We start from the raw sequence: 14,252 nt of genomic DNA on the forward strand, positions 1-14,252 counted from the left end.
TTTCAATATCCCTTTGGCTATTCGAGGTCTTTTCTGGTTCCATATAAATTTTAGAATTATTTGTTCCATTTCTTTGAAAAAGATGGATGGTACTTTGGTAGGAATTGCATTAAATGTGTAGATTACTTTAGGTAGCATAGACATTTTCACAATATTTATTCTTCCAGTCCAGGAGCCTGGAACATTTTTATCAGCATTGATTATTGATTACTTTTTGACAGTTCTTGGATGCATTTAAGATTATTATAAAATAACTATATATTGTTTACATTTTTATTTGCTTACAATTTCAGTTGTAATTGCCAGAGAAAATGCCATACTGTTAGACAAGCATATCTTACCTTAGTTAAAAAAAAAAAAAACTGTTTTATTTTTTTAGTCTTTGAGAGAGAGAGGATATGTCTTAAGTTTTACCTGAAATACCAAATATGTGACTCCACACAGGTAATCTTTTATGTAACTACAATTACATGTGGCTTGACTACTTATGTATGGTGGTTGACTTTTGCTTTTGCATCTTATACTTTGCTCTTTTCAGTATTTTGTGTATTTTATTGGTTTTAATCAACTCCATCCAAATAAAAGGGAAATAAAAGGCAACAAAGAGTAGCAGTTATCAGCCCAAATTCTAGAGTTTTGGTTTTTCTACTTAAAAGCTATGAGATCTTAATTTCTATATGCCTCACTTTCTTCATTTGTAAGAAGGGAATAATGATATCTAAGACATAAGATTATTCTGCAGATTAAATGGGTTAATATGTTCAGAAAATGCCTTGCAAAATAGTTAATTTGTAAATATCTAATATCATTGTTATAAAGAAAAAATATTTAAACTCCAAAACATGATTTTTCAGTCCTTAGGACTTAAAAGGAAAAAATATAAAACAGTAACTTAAACTTTAAACCTTTTTACTCATGGCTTTTCTTCCAAATAACAAACACAATCAGAAGTTAGCTTTTAGGGGCACCTGGTGGGTGGCTCAGTTGGTTAAGCAGTTAAGCATCTGCATTCTGCTCAGGTCATGATCCCCTAGGGTTGAGCCCCTCATCTGGCTCCCTGCTCAGCAGGGAGTCTGCTTCTCCCTCCATCCTTCCCCTCTGCTTGAGATCTCTTTCTCTCTAATAAATAAATGAAATCCTTTTTTTTTTTTAAGTTAGCTTTTAGAAACTATCTTGTATTTGTTTTAGATTCTTTCCTGGTTACTAATATAAAGAGGCAGTGTGTTTTGGTATTCAAGATGCTATTGATGCTTATTTCATTATGGGACTTCCAAATGTGGTGGACATTGCAGAACATCCCTGACAATTACTCAAAAACCCTCAAATTTAACACTTGAAGAAACAAGAGTAACTCTGCTTTAAGGCAGTCCACCCTGTTGTTGATGGATAGCTGTAACTTTTATAAAGTTCTGCTGCTTCCTGTATCAAAAGCAACTCCCCTCTAATTTGATGCATTGTATTTTGTTCTGCCTCCTAAATGATGTATCTACTGCATCTTCCTGTCAAAATGGAAACTGTTATTTCCTCTGAAAATAAATGAATTGAGTATTTTAAAAGCTTGTTGGGGAGAATAAGTATTTGAAATATTAGCTCTCCTTTCATTTTCTTTTTTACTTTTTAAATAAATCCTTCACTTATTCCTATCTTCTCTCCTTCTCTCTTTTCCTTAGTCCCATTACAGCCTTCAGAAAATATGCATCATATAACTTTTAGCCTTTCTTTGCTTACAGTTTTCCACAAACTTGACCTTTATGAAATGGTTTCACATCTATTCACCATTTTGACCATTTCTTTCATCACTTCGGTTTTCCAATTACCATCTTTAAAATGTAGCTCAGAGTACTGAAGTAAGTACTTTCTTCCATTGCCCTAGCTAGCTACCATGGTGCTGATAACATTCACTTAGTTTTTATGTACCAAATCCAAGTTGGCTCATAATGAGCTCAAGGTCCTTCAAAATCCTCTGTGGGCTTTCTACATTAATTGCTTTAGTTAATGATTCCAATATTCAAATTGTGGTTGAATGCTTGAACATTTAGCCTAAAACCAGCAGTTTGTATTTATTCCTCCTTAATTATATCTTAATACATTTGTCCTAATTTCAACCTGTCAAGTTGTTTACTTCTTGATTGATAATTTTTCCATTATGTTCCATTGAAAAATCTACCTATTGTTTTGTCCACGTTATTGAGGACATTTTTCACATATCCTTTCACCTATTCTTTTAGCACCCCCCCATAACATAAACCCATTATGTCTCCCCAAACTGTATAACTATATGAAAACATTTTCTGTGCTTTCAATACAGGTGTATTAAAAGACTTCATTAAATGCCAGGCAAAATTTAAAATTTAATATATACATGCTGTTCATATGATCTGCCAATCTGGAAACTATCCTCAAAAAACAAACTATTTTAATTTTCCATGACATCCTAAGTCAATTCATTCTTATTCCTAGAAAATGTGTCTTTATTTAAATGTTCATGAGCCATCTGTACAAAAATCTTTTCTAGAATTTTGCCAAAGTATATTTTAAATGTATTTAGCTGTAGCTTATAAAATTCCTTTTTCCATGTCTGAAAATCTGGAACAACATGTGCTAGTGTTTAGATATCTGGCAGATCTCCTGTAGTAAGTGAAGTCCCAAACTTACTCAAAAGGCTTTATGTTCTCTTCACATCTGATGAATTTATTTTCTCAATACTCTGTAACTTAATTCCTCTGAATACAGGTGCTTTGAATTCATTTAGAAAGACGGACTACTTCACTGTCTTATGTTTTAGTCACTTTACAATGTTTATAATATCTGTTGCACTCCTTCCAGTTTGAAGATAATTTTGGTAGATGGAGAATATAGAAGCAAACACAGCTTGTGTAATATTACTTCTTTTTTCTCATCTGTCATTACTTTAAGAAAAATGGGGTTGAGTCCTTCTTTTTTTTTATTCTATTCATATACTTTATTTTTTAAAATATTTTATTTGGTTATTTGACAGACAGAGATCACAAGTAGGCAGATAGGGAGAGGGGGGTGAGGGAAGCATGTTCCCTGCCGAGCAGAGAGTCCAATGTGGGGCTCTATCCCAGGACCCTGAGATATGACCCGGAGCGAAGGCAGAGGCTTTAACCCACTGAGCCACCCAGGCGTCCCTTATTCATATACTTGAAAATTTTTTAGTTTTCTTAATTTGCTTTATTTTTAAGCTTTAATATTACATGATGTCCATTGTTCTAATGAACTGCAGCCTTTAATATTGGTGATGCTCTTTGATTCTGTGCCCTCTATTTCCTGACTCTTTAAATCTTAGTTTATTCATAGTTTCTTATCTGGGTTTTTGTTTTGTTTTGTTTGACTGCTTCTTGTCCTTATTTAAATTTTTATAAAACTTTATTTGAAGACTTTACCTTCTTTGGTCATTGTATATCTTAAGAGTTTCTTGTTATGAGGCAAAACATAGATTTTCTCATATTGAAAAGTTAATCTGATTTCTTAAAGCCTGGTATGCATGTATCTATCTAAATGTGTTAATTACTCAATCCCTATATTATTAGAATAATCAAATTTCTATTTTCATTTTTTCTCTCTTTTTTTAAAAAATATTTTATTCATTTACCCAACAGACAGAGATCACAAGTAGGTAGAGAGGCAGGCTGAGGGAGGGTGGGGGGGAAAGCAGGCTCCCTGCCGAGCAGAGAGCCTGATGCAAGCTCGATCCCAGGACCCTGGAACCATGACCTGAGCCAAAGGCAGAGGCTTTAACCCACTGAGCCTCCCAGGTGCCCCTTTGTCTAACTTTCTATTACTTCTGTATTGTTAACCATTTCTTCTTTAACTCCAGAAAAAAATAAAGACTAACAATAACCAGGGCGCCTGGGTGACTCAGTGGGTTAAAGCCTCTGCCTTCGGCTCAGGTCATGGTCCCAAGGTCCTGGGATCCAGCCCCACATCGGGCTCTCTGTTCAGCAGGAAGCCTGCTTCCTCCTCTCTCTCTCTCTGCCTACCTGTGATCTCTATCTGTCAAATAAATAAATAAAATCTTAAAAAAAAAAGATTAACAATAACCTTTGCTCTTTATTCTAACTCTGTGACCACTTTTGGCAGATGATTACTATTAGTTGTTTAGATAGTTGGTATTTTTTTAATCACTTTTTTGTTTAACTGCTAAAATCACCCATATTCTCTTATGCATCTAGAATATCTCTAGCTGATTTATTCCCCCGAAATGCTATTGCTTTCTTCCTCAGTATCAATTTGTCTATAGGCTGTCAACCTCCACACTTACTCCCATCCTGTAAGTCTTCAATTTTTGTACAGATAAATGTAATTATTTTTAACCTCTAAATGCCAGTTTATTTCTGGTTCTCATATTAAGCCATAAATAATCTACAGAAGTCTCATATTTACTCATGAGAACAAAAGAATTTTTTTAAAACCAAGCTTTTTCTGTCATCTATATTGTATGCAATAAAACATACATATATGAAATCACGTATTTGTGACATAAGTGTTGTGTATATATGTATTGTGTATTGTGTGTATATGTGTATGGCATATGAACACAGATATGTCCTGTTCCTGAATCACCATCTTCAGTTTTCCCCTGACAGTTACTGAAATATTTTCCACTTTTTTCTTCCCTTTTTTTTTTTAAGACTTTATTTATTTATTTGACAGAGAGAGAAAGAACACAATTAGGCAGAGAGGGGGGTAGGGAAGCAGGCTCCCTGCTGAGCAGAGGACCCAATGCGGGCCTTAATCCCAGAACCCTGAGATCATGACCTGAGCTGAAGGCAGAGGCTTTACCCACTGAGCCACCCAAGCGCGCTCTTCATTTTTATAATACAATTTTGACCTCCCTAGTATATGGTTGTCTAGTGTAATTTAGGATTGTAGCCTTCTCTTCATTTCAGAGTTCACTTTGATGCTTTGATAAATCTATTCTTTTGCCTACCAAAAATGTATATACTAATTTCCTAAAGAGCACCTTGCTTCTTAACCACCATTTAACATTCTAGCTATTATCTATGAAATAATGTTTTCTATGGTGTCAAATATTTTAAATTTTAAATTAAACATTTTAAAGATTATGAATTCAGCAAACATGTAGTAGGTTTTGGGGATGAAGTGATTGTAAGACTAACAGCGTTCTTGTCCTCATAGAGCTCACACTCCTGTGAGGGAGACTGCTTGCAAATGACTGTACACATAAAGTAGTTATAGAATATGACCAGAGCTTTAATGGAAATATGCAAGGTGATGTGAAAGGGAGTGACCAAAAAAGGGGAAACTGTGTTAGATATGTGTCTGTCAGAAAAGATGCCAAGTTGGAGAAAAGATGAAATAAAATCAATGCTTTTGTTCTACTTTGTTTCTGTTCATTGCTTTTAAGAGATAAGAGTTGGGGTGCCTGGGTGGCTTAGTGGGTAAAGCCCCTGCCTTTGGCTTGGGTCATGATCTCAGGGTCCTGGGATTGAGCCTTGCTTTGGGCTCTCTGTTCAGTGGGGAGCCTGCTTCCCTGCCCAGCCGCCTGCCTCTCTTCATACTTGTGATCTTTGTCTGTCAAATCAATAAATAAAATTTAAAAAAAAAAGAGAGAGAGAGTTATATTTGTCCCCACACAAGTGAGCTGAAGTTACTAGATTTGAAAAACTTTAGGAGGGATTTGAATACATTAGTATCCAAGAATGAGATGTGCTGAGGCCTGGGGTCAACTTGACTCTGGACATGCTGATTTGTGTGTGCAGCTTGTCTCTGGGCGTAGGTGTCTGTGGCAGATGGCCTTGCTGTTTTGGGGAGGCATGGAGTTCTGCCTTGCCTTGGCCTTGACTCTTTTCTACTCTTATGCTATATTGAAGTAATGGGGACTGGGTTCATTTGCAAATAAATCTCTCTTTTTTTTTTTTGTTTTCCCCTAAGTAGTCTCCATGCCCAGTGTGGAGCCCATAATGGGACTTGAACTCAAAATTCCACGATTAAGACCTAAGTGAGATCAAGAATTGGACGCTTAACGGATTGAGCCACCCAGGCACCCCACAAATAAATTTTTTTTTCCTTAAAAAAAAGAATCCCAAATCTTGAAGACAACAGTCACTGTTGTTAGACCTCTGTCTTCTTCCATATCTGCTCTGGACCCTCACTAATAATGGAAAAGCTTCTTTTCTCCACAGGGCAGTTAAAAGAGTCCAACCATTTTTACGTGGGATTGTTTGTTCATCTTAAGGTTGTACTGGATATTTGTTGTTGTTATTTCCTCTTGATATCCAGCTTTATTTTTCTGTTCAGTGGGTAAAATATAGCTCAAATAGTGTTTTTTTCCTCTTTCTTTTTCTTCATTGTATTATTTCATTCATCAGTCTCTTAACACTGGTTTTGCTTTTCTTCTATATACGTAGATTTTTTTCCTTTTGTAGATTCTCTTACATCTGGCCCAGTAAAACTCTTTATCTCTGTTAAAAATTAACAGAGGATAGGTATTCCTCAAGATCAGTAATTATGTTTATAGGCATAGTGATTCTCATCTCATCACATCTCAGTCTAGTATGGAAGAGTTAAAAGGAATTACCTGTTCCTGTGCTTCTATCTATTCCAGTCCTCCAGGGAACAACTGAATGACCGACCCAGCACTAAAATGGGTTATTCAGTTCAAATTCAAGTGGTCTTGTCAACATACAACAGGATGAAGTAGAGATTTGGTTAAGTTTCTAGTTTAGCAGAGTTTGTACTGACACCTGGTGTTTGAGATCCCCAAACCTACTCTGAGTTCTTTTTTTTTTTTTTTTAAAGATTTTATTTATTTATTTGACAGACAGAAGTCACAAGTAGGCAGAGAGGCAGGCAGAGAGAGAGATGGGGAAGCAGACTCCCTGCTGAGCAGAGAGCCCGATGCGGGACTCGATCCCAGGACCCTGAGATCATGACCTGAGCCGAAGGCAGAGGCTTTAACCCACTGAGCCACCCAGGAGCCCTCTGAGTTCTTATTTATAGCTTGCAGAGACATCGATTAAATAAAATGGGTGATTTCCATACTTTATCAAATATTTATGGAATTAAGTGTGTCATGTAAAACTATGTATCAAACCCAAAGCTACAGTGATTTTTCCTAATTCATAAGTATTACAGAGAATTCTTCCAAAACTGAACTCTTTTATGATATTTTAGTAATGAAAATATGAAGTTCTCTGCATCCTGAGATGACCACTTCTCCCCTATAGTAAACACTGGGTAAATTTATCTTTTTATGGTTCTGGAGACTAAGTATAAAGTCTTGATGGTTATAGTATATTTTTGCTATAATATATATTATTTTCTGAGTTTATGTTTGTACCTTATTTTTAGGGAATTTTAATTGTAAATACAGTCTTCAGTGAAATAATAAAAGATGTTATCTACTTTTGACAGATTAATAATATAAAGCTTAATGTTTCCCACTGTGAACAAAGGAAAAAGTAAATTTAATTGACACATTAAAATGATGTTTAATGGCCAATGATAGAATCTAAAACATTCTTAAAGTACATAATTATGACAACACACTTAAGATGTATTTAAGAATTATTCTTCAGAGGGGTGCCTGGGTGGTTCATTTGGTTAAGTGACTGACTTCAGTGCAGGTCATGATCCCACAGTCCCCAGATTGAGCCCCATGTTGGGTTCCCTTATCAGCAGAGGAGTCTGCCTTTCCCCTTCCTCTGCTCATGCTCTTGCTCTCTCTCTCTCTTTTTCAAATAAATAAAGAAAATCTTTTTTAAAAAATTACTCTTCAGAAGATTCCTAGAAATAGGAGCCAATGAAAAGTCCAGGTTTGCAGCTTACTCTCTAGTTATATTTGATTCAATAAATTTAGGAAGCTTTTCTAAAATTAACTGATTTTAACTCTTTTAAGTCCATCGAAATGATGATGCAATGATGGTAACATCATTCTTCGTTCTACCAGGTATAATATATAAATTTATGGGATGTTTATTTTACTTATACAAAATAAATGTATTCCTTTATAATATAATAGTATGAGGCCTTTTGTTGCTCAGAACCACAAAATATTTTTTGATGCAGAAGGCAAAAGAGCCAATAAGTGTAATGTGTACTCTTGCTGACCAAATTGCTTCATGAATATTCATTTGATTTCCTCAAGTGTCAGGAAGCTTGATGAGTTATTAGAATTAAGAAAAAGTGAACACATTTGTGCAATTATGAACTGGATTTTAAAGTAGAACATTATCTCCCCCCACGAACATTTTCATATCCCTTCCAAGTCACTAATAAACCTTCTTCATACCTTAGTCATATTCTGGTATTCTGAAATCCAACACCAAAGATTAGTCCTAAACTCTGTACCAATAAAATCATACATTATGTACTTTTAAAATCTTACTTCTTTTGCTCATATTTTATGTGTGAGTTTTTTCTACATTGCGCCCAAGTGGAAATAGTGGATTCATTTTTGTCACTGGATCATATTCCATCATGTGAATATATCATAAATTATTCATTCAAGTATGAGTAATGCTGCTGTGAACATTCTGGTTTATGTCTTTTTATCCACACATGTACCCATTTCTTTTGGCTGTTTGCTTGTGAGTCAAATTGCTGGCTTATAGGTTACATTATATGTTCAACTTTAGATTCTGCCAAATAGAATTAATGGCTTAATTAACTGTACTAATTATACACTTATAACAGCAGTATAGGAAAGTCTCATTTGCTTGGCATGTTTACCAATTCTGTCAGTATTTTTAAATTATAGTCATCATGGTAGAGGTAAAGCAGTATTTCATTTGGATTTTAGCTGTCATTCCAGATGACTAACAGGGTTGAGCACCCTTTCATATGTTTATTGGCCATTTTGTCATGTTCTTTTGCAAAGTGCTTTTCATATATTTTCTTATTCTTCTGTTGGGATGTCCTCATTTTTTTTTTTTTAAATTATTTATTTATTTGACAGAGAGAGCACAGGCAAGGGGGGCATCAGGCAGAGGGAGAGGGAGAAGCAGGCTCCCCGCTGAGCAGGGAGCCCAAAGTGGGGCTAGATCCCAGGACCCTGGGATCATGACCTGAGCCAAAGGCAGATGCTTAACTGACTGAACCACCCAGGCGCCCCTGAATTGTCTTCCTTTTTTTTCCACAGTGATCTGTAAGAGTTGTTTATATGGTTGGATGAGAGATTACCGTAGGTTTATGCTTTGCAAATATCTTCTGTCATCATGCAGCTTGACTTTTCACTTTCTTTAGGGTGGCTCTTAATGAATAGATGTCCCTAATTTTAATGTAGTTGAGTTTATCAATCATGATTGTTGTCTGTTTTATGCTTTCTGTGACCTATTTTAGAAATTTTTAGTTATGTGAAAATCAGTAAGATATTTGTATGTATTATTTCCTAGATGAATCATTGTTTTATGTTTCATGATTGCTGTATAATTCCCTTGCAATGGACTTTTACGTATAACATGAGGAAGGAGTAATGTTCAGTTTTTCTTTCTCTTGGATACCTAGTTGACCTGGGCTTTTTTTGCTCCACTGCTCTGCTCTGCATAGCCACCTTTACCGTAACTCAAATATTTATAAATATGTTAATCACCAGAATCTGTTCTGTTCCATTAGACAGTTTAACTATCCTTATAATAAATAATGTGGCTTTACTAGAGAGTTGCTATTTAATAGCATATATCTCTAATTTTATTCTCCTTCAAGACTGCTTTTGCTATGCTTAGCTCTTGGTATTTTCATATACATTTTAGAAACTACCTGTTATTTTTTTTTTAATGCAATGACATTAAATCTTTATCAGTTTGGGGAGATTTTACAGTCCTGAATCTTTTTTTCCATGAACAAAATAATCTATCAGGTAAAGGCCAAAATACCACTTTTGCTTATTTTCTAGGTAATCATCATCTTTTCCATTGACTACTAAAAGTTACCAGAGACATTTGTCCTGGTAGTCAAGATTGAAAACATGGGATACTAAAACTAAGCATCTTCAGCCTTTTCTGTTCTATATAATTATGTTCTTAAGCCAACTTACAAGAGCAAACATCAAATTTTAAAAATCTGTTATTTCACTCAGGCAAGATTTTTATACTTGGAATAACACAGTTATATTCCCTCTATGAATTTCTAATGTTAAAGGTATTTGTATAGTTCAAAATATTTAGCTATATAAAAGGCAAAAATTACTATAATGTAATCCATTGTCATCTTATATAAAGCTTTTGCTGAAGAATTATGGAATCTTTTTCTACCACCATAAACAATATTATTAGCACAGTGTTTTACCAGTTTCATTATTCATTGAAAGGATAAACACAAAGCCAGTCTTACAAAGCAGCTTTATGGCAAATTTAACATTTTACTGAACATACTCTTAGTCCCCGATCTTGAAGTGTTGTTTCAGTCATATATTCAACAAATATTTATTGAACACTTACACCAATCCAAGCACTATGTCATATGATGAAAACATGGTTGCTGTCTTATAGTTTGGCTGAGAAAATAAAATTCATGTACAAGAATTTTAGAATTTTATATACATGGGGAAAAAAACCAAATAAGTTCTTTGATTAGGTCACCTCTCATTGGTCTCTCCATTTATGATTATTCATGCTACTTCACATAGTGCCTCTCATTTCAGTTTTCAAAATATACTCCACCATCATCTCTGAAATACCTATGTTTACTGAATCCACTTATAAGCGTCCTTTTTATTGGGTTCCATTTCCACATATCCACATGCTTCTTGGTCATTTCTTCCTAGAAGCTCCATAGTGACATTAAGCTCAGGAAATACCAGAATGAGCTTATTGCTATATTTACAATTAGCTCTGCTCACATCCTATAATCTCAGTGTTGGTGCTTAAGAAAATATTCCAGGAGCGCCTGAGTGGCTCAGTGGGTTAAAGCCGCTGCCGTCAGCTCAGGTCATGATCCCAGGGTCCTGGGATCGAGCCCCACATTGGGCTCTCTGCTCAGCAGGCAGCCTGCTTCCACCTCTCTCTCTGCCTCTCTGCCCACTTGTGATCTCTGTCTGTCAAATAAATTTAAAAAAAAAGAAAGAAAGAAAGAAAGAAATCTTTTTAAAAAAAGAAAATATTCCAGATTACTTTACAAACCAGAAATTTGGGGATAAACCTGGAGTCTTCTCATTCTATCATTTTGATACTGCCACTCTATTTAAGTCTTCATTGTTGCTTCTCTTTTTTACTGAATAATTTTATATGTGTAGACAAAAGTTTGGCACAGGAACTAGTGTTAATCCTGATACTATTTTTTAGCTTCTGGTTCCCATTCCTTCCAGAATCCAGTCTGCATATTTATTCGTGGACACAGGATACTTTATCCCTATCATTAATTCTTCTTTTTTTGAGGTGGATAACTGCCTGCTATTTAAAACCAAATGATGCTACGTACTGCATGTTCCAAATACAGTGATCTGTGGTCATTCTCTGTGATCACTGTTTTTATACAAATGCTTATAGGACCTGTGAAAGAGTTGCATTTTCCTTTTTCATGTTTCTTTGTTTCTAGTAAAATTTTGCTAAGATTTTTGAAGACAGGATTTAAATATGTGTTTCCTCGCCCTTGCCACAGGGCTTAGTTAAATATTTGTTTAATTAATGATTGAGTGGATGAATGTATAAAATAGTCATTCATTTGAGTTATTGTTTTCTGGAAGACTTCTTGAGTTTGCTGTCGGTTTTTATCTATAGTACTTTGAACAAGTAATAATTATCTGTGTTTATCATCACATAAGATCTTGAAACATATTATACTGCCTTTTAACTGTTTTTCCACAATTCTTCTGAGACCAATATAAGTACAAACTTATATATAAGTACAAACAATATAAGTACTCTTTTCATCTTGAAAGTGATCAAGCAGGAAAAATACAATATTTATCCAATAATTCTTAGATGATTAGGTAAGAGTCACAGAAGTGAAAACTACATAACTATATACTCATAGTTAATCATTTTATAAATACTGACAGTGGATTTTAGAAAGTTTTTGTGTCTGTTCAGGAAAATACAGCTAGTTCATAGAATTGTGCCACGATTGATAATCAGAATAAAGGCAAAACATAAGCTTTCTTCATAATACTATTTTTAGTATTACTAGCTATGCTTGATATCCTTACTTGTATTTCATATAAATTATGTGTGATATAATAACTTGTGGCTTGTTAGTAAAGAGACATGAAGTTAAAGTGCTTTTGTTCTGGGGAACGAGGGATATGGTGACCAGTCCCAACAGTAAGTTGTCTAAACTAGCACAAAAGAAGAGGACAAAAAGGAAATTGAAGTTTATGGAGGGAGGAAATCAGAAAACCAATATAGAAGATTAACAAATTAAAGCCAAGGAAAAATTTCTTTATGAAATGGATTAAAAACCCCAATAAGTCATCCATGAAGATTTGGCAATGGCCAGGTATCACTGGCTATTGATACTAGTTGTAGGGGTGCTGTTTATAAAAATTGAACTGAGTTTCCAATAAATTCTTCACAGCTCATAAATTAGCATAATCCTACAGGCTGAAAACAAGAAAAGTTTAGGTCAGGCATGAAGTAAATCAAATCGCATGCTTGAACAGTTGTCAATAATAATTAGAAATACCCTTGACAAAGTATAACAATTCTCTGGACTGCTTATGCTTGCTGCCACATTATCTGTCATTGTCATAGAGTTGATTTTGTTTTTGTTTTTTAATTGTCAGTGTTTTTTTTTTAAAGATTTTATTTATTTATTTGATAGACAGAGATCACAAGTAGGCAGAGAGGCAGGCAGAGAGAGAGGAAGGGAAGCAGGCTCCCCGCTGAGCAGAGAGCCCGACATGGGGCTCGATCCCAGGACCCTGGGATCATGACCTGAGCTGAAGGCAGAGGTTTTAACCCACTGAGACACCCAGGCGCCCCTAATTGTCAGGTCTTTTAATTGGTTTTTTTTTTTTTTTTTTTTTACATGGTAGAGGATAGATGAGCAAAGTATAATCTTTTAAATGTGCTGGAAAGGAGTAACTTCTTAAAAGATTAAGCTACCTAATGTGTCATGTGAACCATAGGGGTATTTTGGAAATATATTTGAAAAATTATAGAAATGAGTTTGAAATAAACATGCTTACAGGCTTCTGGCACTGGAACTTCCTTTGGGAGTGTTACTTTTTCCTTTGTGTTCAGTATTCTCTGTGTATCTACTACTTATAGCTATATGATCCATGGGCAGTTTTCTGTTTTTGTGGTTTGATCCTTTTTTTGATTACAATAGCCTCAGCAAATATTCTTTCTTACTCCTTTAAAATGATCTGTATAAGATAGAATATCCTCTCAGTACTTAGCCCATTGCTCTTCTCCAGCAATATCTACTATAATTTCAGCTTTCCATTGCCATTGTTAATTTCATATACTAATTTTCATGTCACCTGTATTTTGGCTAGATCCTGCCTCAGACTGTAAATGGTTGAAACTAAGCCAGTTCCCTCAACTGTAAAATGAATGTGTATTTAGCTGAAAAATGGCCTACCTAAAATATCAGATTCTAATCTGTAGAACCTATGACTCTTATCTCCTGTAGCAGACATTGCAGATATGATTAGACATGCAGATTATGCATGATATGACATGCATGAAAGACATGCAGATATGATTAGTATGATATCATAAAGATTCAAGATCTTTAAATGGAATGTGTTAGTTTGCTAGGCCTGTCATAACAAAGGATTATAGGTTGGGCAGCTTAAAGAACAGAAATTTATTTTTCTCACAATTCTGGAGGCTAATATCCAATATCAAGCAGTGAACAGAATTGGTTTCTTTTGAGGTTCATCTCCTTGGCCTGTAGAGGGCCATCTTCTCCCTGTGTTTTCATATGGTCTTCCCTCTACTTGTGTTGTCTTAATTTCCTCTTTTTGTAACGACCTAGTCATACCGTGTTAGGGCATAAACCTCTTACCTCATTTTAACTTAATCACCTCTTTAAACACCCTCTTTTTATATACTGTCATATCTTGAGGTACTAGAGGCTAAAATTTTAGTATATCAATTTGGAGCGCTTGTTCGGCCCATAACTCTCAACTCACCAGTCCCCCTAAATTCATATACTTCTAACATACAAAATACATTCACCCCATCTCAGTAGCTTCAAAAGTATTAACTGATTCCAGTATCAACTCTAATTCCAAAATTTCATCTAACTCAAATATGCATGAGATTGAGATTGAGGTTTCATCTAGGTAAAAATTTGCTCCTCAGTTGGAATCTGTGAAA

This window comes from Mustela nigripes, chromosome 12 (genome assembly GCF_022355385.1).
Source record: "Mustela nigripes isolate SB6536 chromosome 12, MUSNIG.SB6536, whole genome shotgun sequence".
NCBI classification, from domain to species: domain Eukaryota; kingdom Metazoa; phylum Chordata; class Mammalia; order Carnivora; family Mustelidae; genus Mustela; species Mustela nigripes.